Here is a 9,835-nt window from a genome sequence, read left to right as displayed (position 1 = left end):
CCTTCTCCCCCACCTCCTGCCTCTGGTTTTGCAGACTGTATCCCTGTTGCCTGCTGGTCCGTCCTTTAGAATCCTGCCCTCACTCTCAGCCACACAGCTTCTTTCTCATCCCACACCTCCCGCCACCTACCCCTCTCCACGCTGCTCCTCCTGGCGCCTTCCCGACACCAGTAGAACAGAGGTCGGGGGAGGGTGGGCTCATTGTGCTAGACCAGTGGTTCTCAACCTTCCTAATGCCACAACCTTTAATTCATGAGGAACTTTAATTCAGTTCCTCATGTTGTGTTGACCCCCAACCATAAAATTATTCTCCTTGATACTTCATCACTGTAATTTTGCTACTGTTACAAATCAGGCGACCCCTGTGAAAGGAGTCATGACCCACAGGTTGAGAACCGCTGTTCTAGACTAAGGTGTTGAGTTTCCTAGGGTGGTCTAGTTGTTCTAGACTAAGATGCTTAGAGTCACCTTGGGACAGTGTGCAAAATGAACTACCCTGTAATTCAGTTTTCAGTTGGTCTGGTCCATGTGTGCTGGGAAATTGGGTGTAGAAACTGGTCATGCTAACCAATCTTGCAGTGGAGGACCTATGCAAATGATAGGGGGAGGCTTACACGTGAGGTGCAGGGGCAGGCCTCTTTATCATCTGTCTGTAGACTAAGCCAAGGAGTCCTAGTAGCACACAGCTAAGCACTTAGTTACTAGCCAAAAGGTCAAGGGTTCGAGTTCACAGACCTAGCAATCTGCTCCCACGAAGATTACTTGGTGGTTACATAATTTGGTGTCAATTTGGGACTCCAGAGGATTAAGAGTGAAGGGGTAGAGTCTAGTCTGTCAACTGGATCATAGCCAATGAGGACTCCGTGGGTATGGCTTTCTCCTAAGAATTCTGGGAATTCCTGAATTTCCTCCTTGGAGGTGGGAGAGACTCTCTTTCTCTGCTCACTCCCTGAGAGACACTTTACTGACAAGACACATAGCACTATGCTTATAGACCCCGTGTCCTGGGAACTGGAGGAGCCACATGGAGACCCCTGCCAGTGCTGAAATGTTCACACCACCACTGGACCCAAAGACTTTCCACCCACTGGCCTGTGACGGTTCTGCACTCAGCGTCAGAGTCTGAAGAGGACTTTATAGATGGGTATGGGACATATGGGCTAATATCGGACTTATAGGCTTGGACTAGACTCGGTTGGGATGCTTTCTCAATGTATAATTACCCTTTATGTAAAACTCTGTCTTATACACATATGGGTGTTTATGGCTTTGTTTCTCTAGTCTACCCAGACTAACCCAATCACAGCTCAGGAAACCCTGTGGTGCTATTCTAAGCTGTCCCACCGGTTCTTTTTGAGTCAGAATCAACTCAACAGCATCCAACAACATGGACGAAATCAAAGGGAGCTGAGTGAAGGTTCAGAGCCATCAGAGACCGGGCTGGAGGAACCGTGTTCAGGCTCAGGGACTAGGAGGCTTATATGTAAAGGAAGAAAGGCGTTTGAGAGGGCGCTGTAGAGAGTCTAGAGGGAAGGTAATGCCACGGTGCGGGCGTGTAAAACAGAAGGGAGTCATATGTTGAACAGGAAACAATCTTCTGCACGGATTATTATACTTGTGGGGGAAGAAAAGGCGATTTAATTTGGGGGGGAGGGAGGTCATTTGAATATAAACTGACGAGGATGCCATTGGAAGGAGCGCCCATTGTGTGCTTTTCCATGTCTGGGAATGCAAGGCGACCTGCTCCCCACCACCAGCACGGCCCAGAGGCACAGGAGCCTGTGGAGCTGGGAGGAAGGCAGGGAGCAGCAGCGATGCCCAGTCCAGCACCATGCCTGGCACCAAGCAGACACCTGGTATACTGATGCCAACCTGCTCATCAGGGTCTGCTCGGTCTCTGACATCCTTATCAAGCACATTGTACTTCTCCTTCCTTTTTTTATCCTTCTTCAACAAATGTTTCTGGAGCCTCTTGCTCTGTGCCAAGCATCGTGCTCCACACTAAGAGAGATGACATCAAAAGAAGCAGGGTTTTATCCCCCGAGGAGCTGAGTGTCTAGTCTAGGAGTGAACAAAGAAACACTCCCAACTCCCAATGCACTGGAGGACTTGGAGAAGGAAGGATTCGAGTCAGTCACGGAAGACTCAGAAACTAAGTGGGAAGCTGAGGAAAAGAAGTGGAATTTGGAAGCAAAGATGAGAAGTAAGAGAATATGATCATTTAACCTCAATGCCCAGGAAGCCGGTGCTCAGCTAGTATTTCTTCACCCCCAATCAATGCAAAAGGAATATACTGGAAAATGAACATTAGTGATGGTTACACAGCCTGGTTGATGTACTGCTGAATCATGCACGTGAAAAATTAAATTGGCACATGTTAATTTATATATATATATAAATACAAGAAAGCCTAAACAAAAAGGGCATCTATTAATCATAGGAATTTACTAATCTGAGGTGAATCCTGCCAGAAGTAGAGTGCTCTTGGATTCAGTCAGTAAGATGGGGTTTTTACACGTTGGATTCTTAACTAAGGTTGAGGTACCCTGGGCTCTTGTGCTTCCAGCTCCTCCCGAGGCTGGTCCTGGGTAGCTGTCCAGTGTAAAGCTGGGGAAAGATCCTGGTGAGGATTTCAAGTTTCCCAGCCAGGGTTACTGAGACGCTCTGCCAATGACAGCCCAGGGCCTTTCACGTGTTCCTGGGTGAAAACCTAAGAGGCTGTGTCCCTTGTCTTACTCTGTCTCCTGGTCCAGCCTCACCCTCTGGTTTAGACTCAACGTTGTCACCTGCACTTGAGAAGGCTGTTCTTTGTAGAATGGACTTCATTGCCCTCCCATGCCCTATCCTCCCGATTTCTGGCAAAAGACCTTCTCCTGTGGCCGAGAGGGCAGTGGTCAGTTCATGGTAGAATCCTCACCGTCCATGGAGGGAAACCTGGGTCCGAGTCGCATCCAGGGAACCACCTGCACAGCCATCCCCTCGGTCAGCAGAGGCTTACATAGTGCCATGGCCTGAGCAGGCTTCAGGGGAGCCTCCACACTCAGATGGGCTCAGAAGAAAGTCCTGGTGATATGCTTTGGAAAGTGAGCCAATTAAAACTCTGTGACGCGATGGTCCCATCATGTGGACGGCTCAGCAGCAGCCAGCAAGAGCATGGCAGGCCTGGCAGGGCTCCAGGTTGTACTTCCGCTCAGCACAGGGAGCTCTGGGCTCAGCACTAACCGTTGTTGCTGTGCATGGGCCCCTCCTCCAAAAGTCTGGGCCCTCTAACCTTCTCATTGCCGATCACTATTGGCCCTCTGCCAAGTCACCATCCTGGAGCCCTCGTTCCCAGCCATAGGCTTCAGAGAACAAATAACGTCAGGCAGAACAAATGTAAAATTACTGTGTGCTATATGCACACTGAGAAACGATGCCCATTTCCAAGAAGCCCAAAGTGCATATGAGACATGAGTTGACTGCCAGAGAGCTAAGACAGGACTGAGGTCACAGAAAGGGGCTCTTGAAAAACCAGAATAAGCTAACTTTAAGGGGCAGTTGTCTGATTCACAGTCACCAAGGAACAACAACTCCTTAGGTCTTCTTCTAGCTCCTGACGTCTGCAAGACACTCAGTGTTTGTGGGTGAGCAGATAAAGACATGACCGTTACACTGCTCTGTCTCCCACTGCCGAGGCCCTTGAGTAGTCTGGCCAGGGAACCTGAGATCATAAAGTAAGACCCCGGCATCAGATATTGAAGTACGGATAGAAGCTCCTGGAGGCCACAGAGGCCTTTGTTATTTGCATCTAGAAGAATATGCACCAAGATCCACAGACGGAAAGAACTCTGGTGCTCGTTGGTAACCTTGTTAGATGAAATCATGGTTGGCGTGTGTGCGCGCGCGTGTGCAGGTGGGACTAAGGGCAAGGAGGAACTGAAAGTGATTTAATAATAGAAAATTTCAGCATTTATTTAAATATTTTTATTGTGAATTTGGTACAAATTTACAGAGCCAATCTATTTTTCATTCAAATCATTCACATATATTTTGTTTCATGTCACTGATTGCAATTCCCACAATATCACTTATCCCACGCCTTCCTTGTGTTTCCCATTTCCATTCTTCCTCCATTCCTACACCTTCCTATCTTCTGAACCTTGACTTGGGTAAATCCTGCCCCTTTGATATCAAGTGGCTGGTCATTCTTAGGATTATTATCTCCCTACGGTTATTGCTCCCTTACAAGTGTGTCTATAATTTGGCTGGAAATTGAGCCTCAGGGTGCGTTTGGTTCCAGGCCCGCAAGGTGCCGAACTCTCTCACCAACCAGTAAGTCTGGTATTTTCTCTGGTTTTGAGTTTTGTTCCACCTTTGCCTCCCACTGCGTCAGGACCTTTCAGAGCAGCTGGCAGCGGTAACCAGGAGCGATGGAGTTCTTGTGGTCTCAGGGTGGCGAAGACTGATGTTTGCATGGGCCCTATGTCAAGAAGACTAATTGTTTGCACGTGTCTTGGATTTTCTTTACTCTTCTCTGCTCTGGATGTTGAAGACCAATAGCTGCACTTTATAAGGTCACTCGCAAGCCTTTAAGACCTGTCACTACTCACCAAAGCAGGATGGAGAACATTTTCTTTATGAACTATGTTATGTCAATTGACCTTGGGGTTCCCTGAGTGGCTAGTTCCTTCAAGGCGTTTGATTTACGTCTACGAAGCTTTCAAGTTTGCCTTGTGTATGCTTTACTATATCTGTAGCTATATTTACAGCATGCACACTTATCTAGAAATAGCCTCTATCAAACCTATACATGAGCATATTCATGGTTATATTTCCATTCTCTTTCTCACCCCTGTTTGACTTGTGCATCTATGTGCTCGAGGATTATTGATCGTCATTGTAGGATTGGGTAGGTAATAACACTGACCTCTGTTGCCTTTATCGCTTCTACTCTTGCAAGGGTCTCTGTTTGCCATCACCATGCTTGGCTAACTTCTCTCGTGGGTTATAGTGCCGTCCACTCCACCCACATTAATATGTGTCCAAATCACAGGTCTTAATATGTTTTCCTGGTGAGCTGCCTTCAAAACAGCCTGCTCCCTGCTGCTCATCTTAGCGTCGCCCATCAATCCACAGGATTCTGTTATGAGTTGGCAGAGACATTCCTGTTTTCAAGAGGTCGGCTCCCTCTCTCCCATCTCCAGAGTCCTATGTTCAAATGTGCGCAGGAATGAAACCCACTGCCATCGAGTCAATTCTGACTCATAGTGACCCTATCAGCAGAATAAACCTACTGCCACCAAGTTGATTTTGACTCATAGCCACCCTATGTAGCCTCTATATAGGTTGTAAGTCTTTACCGGAGCAGGCTGCCTCATCTCTCTCCTGTGTAGCGATGGGTGGTTTTGACCCAAGCAAAACTTGATAGCACCACCAGATCTCTTTATAGGGCAGATTATTTAAAAAAAAAAAAAAAAAAAAAAAACAACAACCAAAAACCAACTCAAAAGCTCACTGCCATTGTGTCGATTCCAAACTGAAGTGACCCTACAGGATAAAGTAGAACTGCCCCTGTGGTTTCTGAGACTGTAACTCTTTATGGGAAGAGAAAGTCTCATCTTTTCCCCAAGGAGCATACTGGTGGTTTTGAACTGCTGACCTTGCAGCAGCAGTTAGCAGCCGTCCTCGTAACCATTATGCCACAAGAGCTCCCGTATGCTGCTGTTAGGTGCCATCGAGTTGGCTCCAACCCGTAGCGACCCTACGCATAGCCGAACGAAACACTGCACGGTCCTGTGCCATCCTGAGCCCATCGACGCAGCCAATGTGAGGAGCCATCTCGCTGAGGATCTTCCTTTTTGCTGCCCCTCCACTTTCCCAAACATGCCGTTCTTCTCCAGGGACTGGCCTCTGCTGACAATGTGACGAAGCCTTGTTATCCTTGCCTCTAAGGAGCACCCCTGGTTTACTTCTTCCGATGCAGACAGGTTTGTCCTCTTAGCGGTCCCTGATACTTCCAATATTCTTCTCCAGCACCGCAGTTCAAATGCATGGATTCTTACATGCGTATGATGCAATGGAGAATTCCATGGCTTGGGTCAGAAGCACTTTAATCCTCAGGGTAACAACCTTGCTCTTCAATACTCTAATGAGGTCTTTTAAAGGCAGATTTACCTAATACAATATAGCCTTTGATCTCTTGACTTCTGCTTCCATGAGCATCGATTGTGGATCCAGCTAAGACAAAATCCATGACAACTTCAACCTTTTCTCCATTTATCATGATGTTACCTATTGGTCCAGTTGTGAGGAGTTTGGTCTTCCTTAAATGGAGTTGTAACCATTCCTGAAAGCTATAATCCTTGATCTTCATCAGCAAGTACTTTAATTCTCCTCGCTGTCAGCAAGCAAGGTTGTGTCATCTGCATCCTGCAGGCTGTGAATAAGCCTTCCTCCAATCTTGGTGCCACACTCTTCTGCACAGAATCCAGCTTCTCTGACGACTTGCTCAGCAACAGACTGAACAAGTCTGACGAGAGGATGCAACCCTTTCCTGATTTTAACCCATGCAGCACTCCCTTGCTCACCCAGTGTTTGGAATTTCCATTCTTCTCAAGGTCAGCCACAGTTTATGAAGGGCCACACAGTTGAATGCCTTTGCATAGTCAATGAAACACTAGTAAAAATCCAATTCCTCACTCCTAGACTGGGATCATCTTAGCTTAGTTGTCGGGTTGTTGCAAAGGATGGGTGAAATAATAAAAATTTCCATTCTTCTCAAGGTCAGCCACAGTTTGTTGTGGTCCACACAGTCGAATGCCTTTACGTCGTCACAAGTAAACATCTTTCTGGTAGTCTCTGCTTTCAGTCAAGATCCATCTGACATCAGCAATGAGATCCCTTGTTCCATGTCCTCTTCTGAACCCAGCCTGGACTTCTGGCAGTGCCCGGCTCCTACCTAGTGGCCATGGATGGAATAGTACTGTAATAAGGGCAAGATCTCCTGGGGAAGACTGCGCACCCATGGTCAGGCTTTGCCAGTGGGTGGGTGGTGGCACTTCCACCTTCCTGGTACCAAGCGTGCTGGAGAAGGAGATAGGCATGCAATACGGGTGTTTTGTAAGAGGAGCGAGAGGCTGCTCCACATGACTCCCCAATGAGCTTTGGTGAATATAAGGCCAATCTAGCTTCACAGGGATGTGATTGTGGGCTCCCAGCTGACGACTCACAGCTGGAGAAGCCAGAGCTGCATCAGGAAATGGGATGCAGGGGGTGGGGCAACAGGAGGGACTGCTGAGAGTATGGCTTCCTGGGGGAATGGGGGGAGGGCAGTGAGCAAGCTGGAGGGCATGACTAGTAGGGCCACATTTTGAAGCCTCTTCCTGCCCTCAAACCTTGTCATTTCTCTGAACACTGATGGAAAACCTCTAGAATTTCTTAGCAAAAGGCAAAATCTTGTGTTCACTAGATGTGCAGACAGGCAACAGATTGTGAGCATTCGCTCTCCCAGAGGAGTATTGGGGTGGGGGTGACCAGACGTCCTGATTTTTAACAATTTTTCCTGTGTCCCGTGGCATGTTTTTAAAAGTCCTGATTTTTGGAAAGAATGCATGACAAACTAGGGTATATGGTTTTCGGCTGCCATGTGGCTATTTCGCCACGATACAAGTTTTATCAATGGTGGCCCGCTTTACCAATGTTAAAATCTGGTCACCTTAGAGAGCACTCACAGAGAGACAGACATGACTAATTAGTCTTTCTAGGAAGCATTTGGCCATGTGCATTCAATTAATTAGAAATCAGCAGTCGGCCCTAATATCTGTTTATATCTAAGTCACACACACACACACAAAGCCTCTCAAGTTTCTGTATTCCTGATGTTTTCATGGCATAGACTAAAAATCCGACAATGGGAGATAGTGAATGCCTTTCCCCAGCCCCCCCCTTTTTTTAATCGGGTGTGGGAGTGGGCAGGTGAAGGCAGGAGAATGAACAATACCTGATACCCTGGTCAGCTAATAGATTCCAGGGGAATTGCTGCGCCAGCGGATCCTGTTCCACAGGAAGAAATGCTTCCGCTTTCTTACAAATTTTGTGATACGCTTCATGGTTTGGGTTGATGCCTGCTCCGTTTCCTTTCTCCGTCTCTAAAGAAAAGGAGAGGGATTTGTTCCCAGTGTCCCCAAACTTTAACAGCTTCCTTTGGGGACCCATGAAGGGCACTTGTAAACCCATAACCCTGCAATAAAAGGACCCGCAGTGACAGATCAAAGGTGAACTGCCATTTACAGCCCTCTTTCAAGTCCCTGCCCATCTCCCTGGCTGGCTGATTGAAGTCTTTCTCTGTTGTTTGCATGGAGGCCAGGGCTCTCTCTAGCCCTAACCCCTCACCAGGCACGGAAGTAAGGGATTTCTCCAGAATTTAAAATAAAAAACCACCTTAGTGGGAGGGGTTTAACCTGCCCCTTTCCCACCCCCAGGGGCCAGGGTTGATCAAAACAGAGGTCAGCTCCGGATGGCCTCTCCCTCAGGGTGCCCTCTGCTTCGGGTGCCCTCAGAGTTCTCCCAGCAGAGGAAGTCAACTCTCTCCCCCCACCCTCCAGCCTCCAAAGAGAAACTCATCTCTGGCGCATGGCTTGAATTACAGCTACAAGTTGCTTGCATGGTGTTTGCCTGTTTATCAGTGAACCCCCACTTCCCGCTCATCATAAACCAAGGCAGCAACCTGCTCCTAGACCTTGGGACTGGGAGGCCAGAGGGAGGCAGGAAGAAGCCGCAAGCACGTGGCCTCCTCTCCGGCCACGTCCCAACCGCTTCCATTTCTGCCCCTGCCCCTTCAGGCACTGGGACATCTGGGGCCGCTGCTTGGAGGTTTGGGCCTGCTTTCGGCTTTGCGGATGCCTGAGGGATCCTGGTCAGAGATACCCAAAAGGAGGAGTCGAGCAGCTCAGAGCCCCTCCAAAAAGAACCAAACTCACTGCCATGGAGGCCATTCTAACTCACAGCGACCCCATAGGACAGGGTAGGACTGCCCCCGGGGCAGCGGTTCTCAGCCTTCCTCGTGGTGTGGTGACCCCAACCATAAACTTATTGTCGTTGCTACATCACTGTCATTCTGCTACTGTTAGGGATTGGGCGACCCCCAAAGGGGTCGCGACCCACAGGTTGAGAAACACTGCTCTATGGGCTTCCAAGACTGGAGCTCCTCATCTTGAGCCACTTGAGGTTCATCAGATCTCTTCTTCAGATGGTCGCGATGGCCTGTAGACAATTACACAGCGGAGGGAAAATCGAACAGCCCCCAGCCCCTGCTCTGTGCAGATCAGCAAGTGTAAGTCAACAGAGTTGCGTCCATTCTGGACAGTATTTCCACTCTCCCGTAAGCACACAACAATACCTGGGTCAGCTACAAAATACAAATGTGTCTTTTGGGTGGTCCCACAAAGCTCTCACATTGGTGGTTAAAACCAGCATTATGTAATATCAAGATGGATGGGCACACTCACGATAATAATTAAGAATCTCATCTCTGAAATGATTATCCTGAGATAATTTTTTAACTTTAACGTAGAAACATTCCCCAGAAGAATTTTTTTTAACAAACAAAAAAAAAAGTTTAAATTAATTAGTAAAGAATGTCTGCTTGAATATTAGGCTCTTTTCAAGAATCATCTGTATGGGGTGAAACTGACAACAGCAGCTCCAACCGTGAGAGTTAGCTCGGCAGCCTCGAGTTTATGGGGAGGGGGAGGAGTCACTTGGAAAGGAATGAGCCGACGCACAGCTTGAAGGATGTCACCCTGGCCTCATAAGCAGGCAAGGATGTCACTGAATTGTACAAAAGGTTCAGTGGGTG

Source organism: Tenrec ecaudatus, chromosome 8, assembly GCF_050624435.1.
Source record: "Tenrec ecaudatus isolate mTenEca1 chromosome 8, mTenEca1.hap1, whole genome shotgun sequence".
Lineage (NCBI taxonomy): Eukaryota > Metazoa > Chordata > Mammalia > Afrosoricida > Tenrecidae > Tenrec > Tenrec ecaudatus.
Note: the sequence above shows the minus strand (reverse complement) of the source record.